The 14,910-nt window shown below is 42.1% G+C and overlaps 1 long non-coding RNA gene across 2 annotated transcripts; it reads left to right on the forward strand.

Annotated features, from left to right (window-relative positions):
• The first annotated feature begins 2,573 nt into the window (after positions 1-2,573).
• On the forward strand, positions 2,574-7,923 carry LOC119285765. Of its 2 annotated transcripts, XR_005139814.1 has the most exons (5): positions 2,574-3,060; positions 3,666-3,766; positions 5,667-5,765; positions 5,869-5,936; positions 7,235-7,923. It is a non-coding gene; the product is annotated as an uncharacterized LOC119285765 (long non-coding RNA). The 2 variants fall into 2 exon arrangements; XR_005139813.1 differs by lacking the exon at positions 5,869-5,936.
• Positions 7,924-14,910: the final 6,987 nt, after the last annotated feature.

Below are 14,910 nucleotides of genomic sequence, written 5' to 3' on the forward strand. Positions count from 1 at the left end.
AGCGATATGGGCGTATGGACAGCAGGGGCATAAAGTGGTGAGGCAGATGTGGTTGCCGAAGTGGCAAACACTCAGGTAGCATGTTTGCATTTGTCCCATTTTTTATCTCCTCGGTGACATTTTCCTATGTGAGCACAGGAAATCTAGACCTGCTCATTCTCATTTGGGTTGTGCCCCAACACCCGTCACTTTCTTTCCTTTTTCAACCAAGAGATAGGCCCACTTACCCCCACCCTTCGCCATCCACCATGCTTTCCTCGTCTTTTCAATCAAGAGACCGGTTGGGTAGCCAGTATCTACTACTTTCCCCCATTTCCTCTTAGAACCAAGTCCTAGATTCATGCTACAGCTTTACCACTTTCTTCCCTGTTTGAACCAACTCTTAGAGTCGACTGTATGAACTAGCTTTACCTCTAATAATAGTAAAAGTCTAGGTGGCTTTGGAACAACGGACGGAAGTAGAAAAAGATCCACACATAGCCAAGTGGGGATCTAGGGCAGTAGAGCAAGGCAGGTTTCGAAGAAATATATACCTGAGGGTCGTCGGCATGTGGCAAAGACGACATCGGGAGGCCGCATCTTCGCCATAATATCGCAGGGAGGAAGAAGGGGTCGGAGGCCCTCCCGAGCCGGCGCTCTCTCGGAGAGAACGGCACGCCGCCGATCGGGACGCGCAGGCAGCCATTGGTCTCCTCCCTCGTCGCCGACGACAGCGTGAACGATGCACCTACACCCTTGCCCCGGTCGAGGTTGTCCGGCCGGATTTGTGACCAGCCGTGAGTTGAGAGAGAGTGTGGCCACCTATGTCTTGCTTAGATCTAGAGAGCATGAGAGAGTGAATGAGAGGAACCCTAGTAAAGCAAGCGCTAAGGCTCCTGCTTATATATATAGTGGAGTGATTTTGTTGTACAAGCTTCAAAAAAATGCGCTCCTACGTGTACCCGCGAGTGGGTGTGAGAGAACTAGTGCGTGCTTGCACTGCTTCTCTTCATGAGAGTACAATATACTATGCCCAAAGAACGTTCGCCACAAGAGTAATAGTATAAGTGTGTGACGTGTGAGCTAAAATGAAATGTGCGCGACGTCTTTTGTTTTTTAGAAGTTCTGAGGGTAGGGTGTGAAGAGCACATATGTGTGTGACATCTACCTGCAGGTAGACGATGGGTGCGAGAGGACTCGGGAGAGTCGTGACTCGTGAGGGTTCGTGTGCGTGAGAGAGAGGGGGGGCACGTATCAATGCAATGCATGTGTCCGTAAATCATTATCCTACAAACGTTCGCCACAAGCCTTTTCCTGACGAACGCCGTAAGAACCGTTAGATCTGTATCCAAGAGTGTCAGTTTTTCCGTGTCACTTAACAGAACAGCCACTCCTCCTACACACAAATCTTCCACGTGAGTGTTAGCAACTGCCGTATGATCCCTCCGTTCCAAAATGTAGTGCATATAGCTTTATTGAAAATTTGATCCTGCCAAACTTTTACCGAGTTTTCATGTACCAAATTGCAGATGTAGAATACCCTGTATATATCATTTCATTCATCTTCGAGAGGTAACTATAAAGATGGGGGAGGAGTCTACAAAGAAAGGCCATCGTATCACCTGCAACAATTTCAACCATCCTTTGGTGTGGAGGAATATCATACGAACTCTATATGATATGATTTTTATCGGATTTTTTCCTTTAGAGCCAATTGGTTCATAGGAATAGATTCATATACTCCACATTTCAAAGGAAATAAACATGATATCATTTCTATAGCTTTAGATCCACTTGGTTCATATGAATGGATTCCTATACTCCCATAATTTCAAAGGAAAATAAACATTAGTGTATATTCAATAGAAAAGTTCCTTTCAATCCATATATTTTAGTTTTGATATTTTTATTGCTTCAATTATTTATTTATTTTATTTTAAATTATACATTCCTATTTGTTAAGATACATTTGCAACATTTTTTATGCTTTGTGAATTTCAAAAAATATTTGATCTATTACGTGTATTTGGGCAACCATCCATATTTTACTCACTTATTTGTACGTTACAGATTTACATCCGTCTGATCTGATTCTTTACTAAGATTTATGCATACTTAGAAATTACGGTTATAATATTATTTGAGTTACCACATGATACATGTGGTAACCAACCGAAACTATTTGTAAAAAATAATTGACTGGGCATTGATCTTTCTTCTAAATTTTCTTTCACAACATCACCATAGCTAATCGTTCTAGCTTCTTGTAGTTATACATACCCTTCAGTTTGCATTTTGGCCAAACATTTTTTTTTTTTGAGGATGAGACATCTTTTTTCTGATGTTGAAGTATTAGGGAATGTTACAAAAAAATGTGGGCAGGGAATGTAATTTTTTGGGGGAAGGGCAGGGAATGTAATATATGGGAAAACAAATCTGAACTCACTTTTACATAGCCCATGTACCAAGCCAATACATGGCCATCTGTTTTGATGCAAGCCACCACTCCGTAACATCCCTAAAAAAACTCTCCGTAACATCTTGCTAAAAATAAAACACTCCATAACATTTATTTCTCCAAGTAAAACAGCCCATACAGTTCTCTCCTCATCTCGTTCGATACCTCCACCAGCTCTCATCTGGTTCGATCCCCACCAGGCTCATCCAAATGCGTCATTTCTCCTGATTTGCTGCTGGCGAAGGAAGATGTCGTTGGTACCAGCAGGAAACTAATTCCTAGCCTATTCTCTAGCATGTGGATCGAGTCTACCGGCGCGGCCACGGGGAGGGCAAGGGAGAACGTGGCGTGCTACTCAACCTCGTCATGGCCGGCAGCGAGCTGTCATAGCTGAGGTGCTGGATGTGGGTGGATGCGTTGATGGAGCTTACGGAGAAGGCTGCACCAATTTGTGAATTTCCCATGCGAACACATGCAACGGAGAATGGTTGGATCTAAAGGCACTATGGATGGCACCGTGGCTATGGTCCATGAGATCTATGGGGTAATGTAGGCAAGTCTTACACCGCGGACTGCTCAGCACGGTGGTTCTCTTATTAGCCCAGGCTGTGGACAAGAGATAGGTATTAATCCCTTCCTATTCTCTCATGATTCTATCAATTCTCCTCTTGCTTGGTTGTACATATGTACGTAATCAGTTATTCAGCTTCAGAGTAAAACTTATTTATAAGGAATTTGAGAATTTTAAAGCTTAATTTTTCTTAGACACCTGGTTTGAAAATGAAGAATTCAGTATGTACGTGTACTTATAATCTAGGAAATATCCTAGTACATAATTGTTGTAAATGCTTTCATTTATTAATTGGAATTTCGTTCATATGTGTTAATTGACGTACAATGGTTGAATTTTTTACATATATTGTCGGTGCTGTGTATGATATTGAAGAATTTTTTTCATGATTTCTCTAAACTTAAAAGGCCATATGAGAGATATAATTTTTGTTAGTAAGGACAATAAACTGATGAAAGAAGATGCATGAATGTTTTAAAAAGTTAGAATATGCCCTACTTTTGATAGTCTTTTATCAATGTGATTTCATGCTATTTGAGATGTTAAGGAACCTGGTGTGAAAATAAGTTTGGTGGGTGACTACTAATTCGGAAGTAATGTGATTAGTTAATGGATTTGCTTTGCTTCAAGGTCTAAATGTGGGAAGTTTTTTTGTAGTCAGAATGGCGACATCAGGCTAATCTAGCCGTATGTGGAACACTAGAGAGCATGCGATCGGCGTTTATCATGTTTTGCTATTAATAAGTTTATGAAGCAAGGTATGTTCCGGTCTATTGTGCTTCCATCATTCTACATATTAGGAAAAACATAATTTCTTCAAGTATGAAGTGAAGCGTAAGTAATTTCTAGAACTCTGGTTTGTAGGTATATCTGAAATGAATGCTACTTAGCGAAAATAGCCATAAATTATAACAATATGAAGGAAGTATTCAAATTGTTCTAGATTAAGGACATCATGGTAAGATTCACATGTTATCAACTTATCTTGCTATATAGTATTTGCCAATGCAAATATATTGCATTTTGTGGATTCTGCAACTTTAAAATTGCTAAATGCGTAAATAGTCTGCCCATTGATGTTTGATTAGAAAGTTTCTATCAAATTCTTCCAGATAGTAGTATGAATTGTGTAAACTTGGGAAAATGATTAAATATACTTAGTAATTTTTGTTTGAAAGAATAAAACAACTTGCAACTAAATATATAAAGAATAGACTTGTTCTTTGTTAGGAACTCATGATCATATCTAGGCAGACAAACTCATTTGTTGTAGGATTGATCAAATCCCATTCTCATTACTTTCACTTGAATGTTCCCATTTTCTCCCCTTGTCGATAAGTCGCTCAACTTCTTGTACTCAGATCTTTTGCTTCAGAAGGAATGGACAAATAGTTATCAATGGATGAAGTTACTGTGAAACTTTTATCCATAATGATTGAGCTTACTAAGTACATAATAATTACCAAACTTGGTGATTTACGTGAGATATAGTTGAGTAAGACTTCGTCCGACGCCAAATTGCTTGTCCTGTGAAGCAGTTGGGCGTGGCTTTGTTTGGTGTCAACTGTTGAGTTCCATGTCGTGATTGCCTCGTCATATTGCCTGACTTCAATTTCTTTGATGGTGTATTCATGATGTAGTTGTTGGATGGCGTCTACTCTTTCGGGCGTGAGCATGTGTTGTTGGTTGGAGATGTTTATATGGGTTATTGTGGCTGACACCGTTGGAGTTCTAATCAGATCCGTAATTTGCTTGCATATGTGTGTTTAGATATCTGAGCACGTGAGGTGCGCGTCTTGTTTGATTGGGTATGCATGTTGGAGGCCGACACCATCTAGAGTTATGATAATATATTTTTCATATTTACATGAGCCTTGGCGCAGTGGTAAAGCTGCTGCCTTGTGACCATGAGGTCATGGGTTCAAGTCCTGGAAACAGCCTCTTACAGAAATGTAGGGAAAGGCTGCGTACTATAGACCCAAAGTGGTCGGACCCTTCCCTGGACCCTGCGCAAGCGGGAGCTACATGCACCAGGTTGCCCTTTTGAAGGGGAGCCTTGGCGCAGTGGTAAAGCTGCTGCCTTGTGACCATGAGGTCATGGGTTCAAGTCCTGGAAACAGCCTCTTACAGAAATGTAGGGAAAGGCTGCGTACTATAGACCCAAAGTGGTCGGACCCTTCCCTGGACCCTGCGCAAGCGGGAGCTACATGCACCAGGTTGCCCTTTTTTTTTTTACATGAGACGTGCTGCTTATTTGATTAGGTATGCATGTTCGAGTCCTATTCATTGTTGTCTCTTATTCATTGCTGCGAAATAGACATATTTAATAATAGGAAGACATGAGGGCAATCGAAGGCATGTTGAATCATTTGGACATGTACGTGACGGGCCGAGCTATGTATATAACAATATTTGTATGTAAAACTTGCGCCTTAAAATCTGGATTGTTAAGATCTAAGATTAACGATTGAGTCTTTTAGCATATGTGGATATGAATACTTTTGATAGTCCTATATCAATGTGATTTCTTGCTATTCAAGATGTTAAAAAACCTAGTGCGAAAATAATTTTGATGGATGACTACTGATTTCGAAGTAATTTGTTTAGTAAGTGGATTTTCTTTACTTCTAAGTCTAAATGTGGGAAGCTTTTTTGTAGTCAGAATGGCGACACGGGGCAAATCTAGCCTTATATGGAACACTGGAGAGCCTGCTGATCAACTTGTATCATGTTTTGCTATTAAGCTTATGAAGCAAGGTAAGTTCCCGCCTATTGTTCTTCCATCATACATATTAGGAAAACATAATTTATTCAAGTTGTGAAGCAAAGCATAGGTAATATGTAGAACTCTGGTTGGTAGGTGTATATGTGCTGAATGTCCAGCCTTTTGACGAACGCGCTGGTAATGGTGAACTAATATATGTTCAGGTAATTGTTACTTAGCAAAAATAGTAGTAAAGTATATATAAAAATATAAAGAAAGTATTGAATCTTTTCTATATTAAGGACATAGTGCTAATATCACATGCTATCAAGTAATCTTATTATATATTTATATTGCATATTTTTGATTCCAAAACTTTAAAATTGCAGAACATACAATTCAAAAAAGTGTATGTCTGAATGTATTTCAAAATTTAGAACATGACATGGTTTTGATAGTGCTGACAGACACTATCTCAGTATATTATTTTTTTATCTAATAGGTGTTGTTGTTGGTAGATGTTAAGTATGCTTTCTCTATCTCAGTAAATAAAATAGTCCTTAGATTCACTGGATAAGCTACTAATCAATATCGTTTAGATATGATTCATTAGTTCATAAGTAATAAAGGATGCAATCTCATACTTGTCAAGAAGTTCCCGAGTTTCAGATATTCTAGATTTGTATATATTCTTGTGGCACTGGTTCACTTTAGGTACAACCATAGTTAGACAATGATAAATATATTAGATATTATTACTAATTAAAAAGAAGAGCTTGTAACGTTACTTGACTTACCGCTGAACTTTTGTACTATTATGGAGGTTACAGTAAGGATTATTACCCCTAAAGAGTATAAGCAGAAAAGTTTAATGCTTACAGCAATGGTTGAAGTCCAATTAATATTTGAAGAATGGGTATGCATACAAAGTATAGACATAACTGAGCATTGTTTATCTTTCTCGGTCCATTCTTGTAATATGTCTTTGCCAGCAATATCGAAGTAGTAATGTGGATAACCTTGTGCTGATTATTTCAGCTTTCAAATTGTCAAATGCATAAATAGATTTCTCATTTATCTTCTATTTCTATGTGTATCAGATTCTCCCAGACATTAGCATGAATTGTGTTTCCCTATAAGCACAACAAAAATATACTTACTGACTGTATGCTCTTTCGGGTAGAGGCACCACTAATGTAATCTTTGTCCAGAGGAAGGACTTCCACAGAAAAACAAAAGTTGTTTTAGTTCTAAAATGATGGAACAATCTGCAATTAAATATCTTATGGAATAACCCTTCATCCATCTAGATCATATTGAGGCTCATAAGCTCGTCGACTATAGATTTGATTCCCACATTCTCATTAGTTTCACTTCAATGTTCCAGTTTTTCTTCCATGTTGTGAAGTCGCCACGCTTCTTGTATGCCATTGTTTTCTCTGCCAGAAGGCTAGAACTTTCTTAGTCAATATTCCTATGAAGAATGTATCCAGAATAATAACTACGCACCTTTATGATTCAGGTAACTCAGAAGGATGGTTGGGCATGACTTTGTCGAGTGTCAAGCAAAAAAGTAAGATTGCTAAATAACAATTACTAAATCTGATGATTCAGGGGAAAAGTGCTTTGGCGCCACTTGTTCCGACGTCAATTGGAGCAGTTGGTTGTGGCTTCGTCGGGCGTCGAGCATGCTTCGACATGACTTTGTCAGACATCGAGCAAAGTTGCGCTGCCTGCTATAGAATCTTCTTTTATTAATGGTGTGCTTAGCCGGGCAACAGATTTGGCTAGCTTCAATATTGGATGTGTGCTGGTCATGGCCAAGATTTGGTTCGCTTCAAATTTTTTTTGAGAAGCTCAAAGGTTGGGCATGACTTCGTCCGGCGCCGGCACCAAGTTGCATGCGAAACTTTAGTTTTTCCTGGCTTCGATCTTTGTTGGGCATACTATCTACTGAGTTTGAATTTTGTGGTTGTGTTTTGGTCGCATAGTTCAGGCTGGCTTGTACTTTCTTGGGTGTGTGCTAGTTTGGCCGGCTAGATGTGTTTAGTTTTCCATGGTTGTGGGATTCTGTGTGTTGCATCCGAGATCTTATTTGCATGCACGCATCTGTGGAAAGACACATATATTTCCTTGGCTTGTGATTGTCTTAAACACGTGTCCAGTCTATTTGGACATGACACAAAGCACAACATGTATTTCTTATTGCAATCCTGGTCTCATGTCAATGCACGCCTTTCTTTTTTCCACGTACGTTATGCTTCTATTATGATGTAACGTGACAACATGAAAGTTCAATATTGTTGGTACATATATTTTTACATGTTACGTAAGAACCTTTAAATCTCAACTATTGTTATTCTAATCAAATGGTGTAAAAAATAGTAGCATATGTGGACGAACGTGGTGGCTCGTTTGACTCTTGTTTTAATTATATAATAGATTACATCTATTTTCTAATCCCTCGTCATAGGAATTGAGATACATGTCATCTCTAGTTTCAATAGAAAAGTTCCTATGATGTGAACCAAATGACATTTCTTTTTCAATCCCTACTCATAGGAATTGAGATACTCCATGTCATCTCTTTCCCTACAACTTCCATGTATACGTCTTCTATTCCTAAATAGCTAGTACAATCCATTAGTAGCTTTTTTCCAAGACATGCAACTATGGCACAAGAACTATATAGTGTGCGAATAACTTTGAAAGATGGTCGCTGGATGAAGCTAATCCGACAGTGCAGAGATGGCAAATCCAAGGACTACTGGCCATTGGATATCATCAACACTCCACCAGATCTGCCACATGTACAATTTAGAAGACTCTCTGGTTGAACTTAAGCATAATGCACAAACCTCAAAACACAAGCACTTCTCCTTTGTTCTAGAATCTTCCGTATCATAATTGATTTTTTTTTCTAAATGAACTGTCATTATTTGTTTTTTACTTTATGCTTTACAATGCACAACCCCATGAATCTTAACATTTTTAAAAAACTAATTGATTTTGAATGAGATGCATTATAAGAACTAAACGAACATCTACATCATGCATATATGACTCAAAGCTTTACATGCTATAGTGTGTATTTATTCATAATTTGGTTTCGAATTCTCATGCGTTCAATGCATGTGTACCTTACTAGTTTTGAGTAGAGTAGCAAATTTCACGTGGCCCCGGGTATATCAAAATGCAGGGCCCATGCATCATTGCCTTTCGATCGAACCTACGTCCATAATTTTTTGTACGTACTATATCTCCATTGGTCCTGGAACCCAAAATGCCGCCTCGTTCCCCTAAAACGAAACGGCCCACCCATATTTAAGGCGTTGACTCAAACTCAAACCCTCTCCCGTTTACTACGACGTGGCCCCGCACGCCATAGTAGTACTCCTACAAACCCTACCGATGCACGCATCATCGGTTTTCTTCAAGAGGATTAGGGAGAAGCCGATTTGTAGTGGAGGCGCTTTCAAAAAAATGATCTGTAGTGGAGACCCCTACCCTAGGGCGCCCTAGGTAGGTGCCGCACGCATCATTGGTTTTCTCTTTTTTATGCTCTCGCGCCCTAGAGTGAAATGATGGTTGCTTCGTCCGTCCAGCTTAATGCAGGAAAGGTGGGGCTTTGTGATTTGACCCCTCATCTCTCATTTCTACTACTGCGGCGCTACGACCGGGGTGCCTCCAATTCCAACCGCTGCACTGAACTATAATTTGGTGCATCACACGTGGAACAAGACGGTGGATGAGCCACATGTCGGCCAAAGGGGTCCTGTTAAGTGTGTCGCCATTTCGTGTGCGGACTGATCCTGCTTGAGTTGCTACGCCAACACGACAGGTGTAGCCTACCAATTGGTTTTGCTCCTTGGTGAATCCCGACTATATTGATCTAAAAAGATACGTACTGAACTACACTCTCCATCTCGTTTTTAGGCGTCCCGGTTTATAGGGCGTGCACGTAGTTCTAGGTCATCCATTTTACTAACTAAATATTAGTTACTATGTCACAAAAAAGTATATCATTGGATTATTAAGCGGATGTAGTTCATCACATATATAGCCAGTTAAATTCTCAACCTAGAACGACTTGCATGCCATGTAAACCGATACGGAGGAAGTATAGTAGTAAAAATGAGGTGATTTTACCGAGCGATCGGCGGGGGAGCATGGCCTATCATGCGGTCCCACATGTCATGATGTACCAAGGTGATGCGCGTGTCCCTCTTGAGGCAGAAGCAATACTACGTGGTTCGAGATGATGGCGAACCGAAGTGTGAAATAATGGTTGCTTCGTCCATCTGGGAAGGTGCGGCATTGTGATTTGACGTCTCATTGCTCATTACTACTACTACTGGGGCGGTACGACTGGGGTGCGTCCCCCTGCTATTCTGCACTATTATATGGTGCTTGACACCTCGACCCGGTTGCTATATGTCCCACATTTTGGCGACAGGAAGTACAGAATTCATGAAAGCAAGCGTCGACGGAGGAGTACAAGACACGGCTTGGGTTTTTGCTGCTTCGCGTGATCCATCGATACAAACCCGGACTAAAAAAGGCGAGGGCGGGTCTTTTCCCGCGCGGCAGGCATGGGAGTTTGGCATAGTCTATTCGAGGCAAGGAGGCAGGAAGGGAAACAAGCAAATAAGGGTTGAGCGACTTAGTTTTGGGAAAATCTAATTTTACGGAGTATGTACCCACTAGGGTTTATAGGGCTCATCTAACAAATATTCGTTTTTCTGTTTTATAAGTCTCAATTCTACTACTAGTAGTAGTACCATCACATATTGGGTTTCGAGGTGCGTTAGATCACCCGATGCAAGCAGTGTCAATACAAAACTCACCAATGCATGTAGAAGTTCATGGAAATTTAGTGATCATTCATGCATTCGTTCTAATTAATGCCTCGGTAAACATAACTTCTTGAGAAAAACGAGCGTACTAATTACTTGTGCAAACTAGGATACAGAATTAATTCGACCACTCATCGTCTACCTTTGTTGGAGAGATTTTGAAATTGAGCCATAAACTAGAAAGGAGGGAGTAGTAACTTTTGTCTCGATTACTATTTGTGGCCTTGTATAGATGCAAAATGTATTTTTTTATAGTGGCCTTGTATAAGTAAATGGAGGGAGTACTAAAGGACATATATATTCCAAACAATATGATAATCTCTCTAACCAAGGTAGTAGGGATGAGGAGTAAATGGAGGGAGTAGTAAAATTTTCTCCTCGTCATGCGAGCCACCGCGCGCGTGGGCGGGGGAGCGGGCATAAGGCATACAGTACTACTACTAGTAAGCAAGCTTCACCTCATCCTGCAAGCCACCGCGCCCGTGGGCGGGGGAGACGGCGTACTAAGCAAGCTTCTCCTCGTTCTGCGAGTTGACGGGACACATGAAAAGTACTCCAGTGTATAGAGCCTTGCCTCTAAGGTAGGCCCCACATGGTTTGCCTCTTCTTAACATAACGCGTCAAGTCACAATTTGTTTGTTCACCCGTGGTAGACGATCCTGCCTCCACCAAGTGGACAACCAGTACACGGTCAAATTACCACGTGGGCTGCCTTTTCATATAGAAATGAGCTCCACCATGTACCCATGCGGGTGTGGTTGGGAAAGAGAAGGGAGTACCTGCACCGTGCGTTCACCTCTTCTCTTAGTGCATGTCCCCCACCTACGTGGGTGTGTGTGAGAGAGATACAAACCTAGACAAATGGCTTGTGTGGAATAACTACTCTTCGTAAGCCATTGTAAAAGTGGACAAAATGGTGAAGGAGGAGATAGGGGAGCGACGGAGGTGTGCGATTCTTGGCCGGCGTTTGGCCTCGTTTAAATAGGAGATTAAATAGATGGCGGGCGGGAGGAGCTCGGCCGGCGTTGTGTTTAATGCTGGACGTGTGTCCAGAGTGGGTTTCTCGGCTTCCACACTAGCGGGTTTCATGGAGGCGTTTGAATGCGGCAAGGAGGCGTGTTCAGCCAGGCGTGCAGCGAGTGGCGCCCTCGACTCTGACGTAGGATACCGCACCGTTCTTCCACTGACATGTGGGCTCTTTGGGTACATGGACTGCATGTCAGTGACCCAAGCAGGCAGCGCACAACAGAGGAACCTTTGGTGGGTCAGGGCGGTCAGAAGTGGGCATTTCATAAACCAATGATTGTTCATTGAGTGTGACATCATCCTTTTCATGTAGATAAGCCTACTATGTTGATAGCCCATTCGATATGTTGTGCTTCATAAAGACCGCTGCAAACATCAATGTTCTGCTTATCAAAGATAAGATTGATTAATACCCATAACAATCCATGTCCTTACCGAAGGGTGCATGCACGTATAGGTTGAGCATGTGTCTTGCGTCGTATGTTGTGTGCATGCAGGCGTGCGAGTGTTGCGTGCGCGCAAGGGTACGTTTCAGTGTCGCATGCACGTGTGCGTACGTGCGTGTGTTCATGAGTGCATGTGTATGTGTCAGTGTTGCACGCCTGCATGCGTGCGTGTGTTCGTTATGTGTACGTGTCAGTGTTGCACACCTGCATGCGTGTGTGTCTTGTGTGCATGCATGTGTACGTGCGGGGTGAGGCTACACATCAGTCGACTGACTTTTTCATCTCTGGTCATTAGATTTTACAGCCGTTGGATACGAAATCAAGGGCCTGCAGTTTATCATGAAACTCGACCCCCCTGAGCCACCAACCACCACCAGCCGAACTGCCGGCCCGCGCCGCCCGCGGCCCACCGCCGGTCCGCCGCCCCACCGGCCATGCCTCTAGCCCCCCTGCACCAAGCTTTTTCTTCGATGATCCCCACCCCACCGCCCAATCAATGCGCCCCCACCACTGGCGACTGCCAACCAGAGGTCTCACGACTTTGAGTACCCACCGACCACTAATTTATTACCATTTCTGTCCTTCATATACGCGCTAATGGGTGGGCCCTATGGTAATGTGCGCTGCTGAATGTGGATCGTTTGACTGGTCAATTGATCGTGTCATCAACAAATTACGGAGCTGTATGGTGAGCCAGTGACCGTCTGATCACCCTAAAATGTATTTTATTAACACAGTACAGACTCAAACTACCATTTGTTTCTTTCATATATGGGCTGACAGGTGGGCCCCACGGTTACGCGCCCCGATGGTGCAACACTAGTTGAGCCACGTGGAAAATTTGACTGGTCAATTGATTGTGTCATCAACAAAATACGGAGTTGTACACGTGAGCCAGTGACTGTATAATCATGACATGTATTTTTTAACACGGTACAGGCGCAAGGGCTCATATATACGCGCAAGCACTCACCGCTATAAGCGCATACACGCAGACCCTACCCCTATGAGCACCTTCGAGAGAGTGAGCCAACATATGATCTTGAGATTTTACGAAGTCACCATAGGTGCCTCGTAGTCGAGTGGAACATCTCCTCCCACTGAATGCACATCGCCGAAAAATACTGAAATTAACCCAGGATAAATGCGAGCACCTTGACTTTAACCCTGGTGGGCTCGAGAAACCACTGTCCTCCTAACCATCCAACCACATGTTGGTTCGCATGACAAAATGTATGTGGTGACCGTGATGAACTTATTCTGAAGTCCAATGACCGTATTGTGCTTTTTCTTCAAATACAATGACCATAAGTGTCGTCTACAAAATACGGAGCACGCATCAAATGCAATGTCCGTCACTGTCATCAAGAAAATACGAAGACGTATCGTGAGCTAGATACCGTATGATCACCACGAGAATGTATACGGTGACCGTAATGAGCATATTCTGAAGTCCAGTGGCCGTATAGTGCTTTAGCTTGAAATACAGTGACCGTCACGCGTGAATGTGTCATGGGCATGCATACTTTTAGAGGGCCGAGAGATAGTTAGTGTGCGTACGTGAAAGTGGTGTAGAAATAGGGGGTGTCCGGTTGAGACAAGGAGAGATATGCCCTTCGTTTCTATTTCCCATGACTAATATTTTAGGAGAATATATAAACATTCACAATGCAGAACAAATATTTTTGGATGCACCATGCAATTAACGTTCATGTATAACATTGTACTATTGTATATGCTTATTTTCTTAGTGGTCGATTGCGTGTGTGGTGTGGTGGGCACATCATTTCTAGTTGTGGTGGGTCAACATGAGGACTCATGGGTCGGTTCCATCCTGCGCCACATAGGTTGGACCGGGATGCGTTATACGAAGACCCATGTGGAGGACTCGGCATACAACACGAAGCTAGCTACTAGAGTCATGGAGGACTCTGTCCCCACTGGTGATAAGCCGACTATATATGATTTGTAACCCTAGGCCCCCAGTATGTTATAGAAGCTTGGGGGCTAGTTCGTCGATAGTATACACACACGCACAACGTCGGGTATTCACGTGTACTTTGTACACACCCCTATCACTAATATACAGTACCAGGAGTAGGCTTTTTCCTCAACTGCAAGGGTCCGAACTAGGGTAAAACTTTGCCTCGTATTATCATCCAGCCTAACAGTCAGGGATATCCTACAGAATGATATGATGGAATCATATCTGCCAACTACTAAGACTATTCGTAATGGGTAGTAATAGACTAGTAACATGCCCATGTTACTAGTCTATGTTACTACCTCTATAGTGGGAAGTAACATATGTGTGGTAACATAGAGCACTTCATTTATTAGGTTATAGACACATCTTGCCTTGATATGTGTGATGTTACTCATACTAGTAGTAACTAGCTATGTTACCACTTTCATCTCTTTCTTCATTTATTACATGCCACATCATCTATTTAACCTAGATATGTGTGATGTTACTACCAATGTTACTCCCACTATCGGTAGTCTAAGAGAGAGGTGTGTCTGGGGGGCAATGTGTGCGAGAGAGGCCTAAAGATAATGTGCGTGCGGGAGACACGTAGGCACATATATGTGCGTATAGAGGGCTAGTAGAGACCGTGCAAGTGTATATATGCATGTGAGAGAAATAGTGTTTTCCAACTGATATTAGTGAAAAGAGTGGTACATAGTAGTCACAAAGAGAGAGAGAGATACAGAGAGAGCATGTGCGTGAGACTCCCCAACACCCCGAGAGAGATTGTGAGAATGTGTGAAAGAGAAATGACGATGCATATAAAGTGTGTGCACTTCTGCGGTAGATAGAGAGATATATAGCATGTTTGTGAGAAAGGGCCGACTCATAGTGCATCTAC

The sequence above is a fragment of the Triticum dicoccoides genome, chromosome 4A, assembly GCF_002162155.2.
Source record: "Triticum dicoccoides isolate Atlit2015 ecotype Zavitan chromosome 4A, WEW_v2.0, whole genome shotgun sequence".
In the NCBI taxonomy this organism is placed as follows: Eukaryota; Viridiplantae; Streptophyta; class Magnoliopsida; order Poales; family Poaceae; genus Triticum; species Triticum dicoccoides.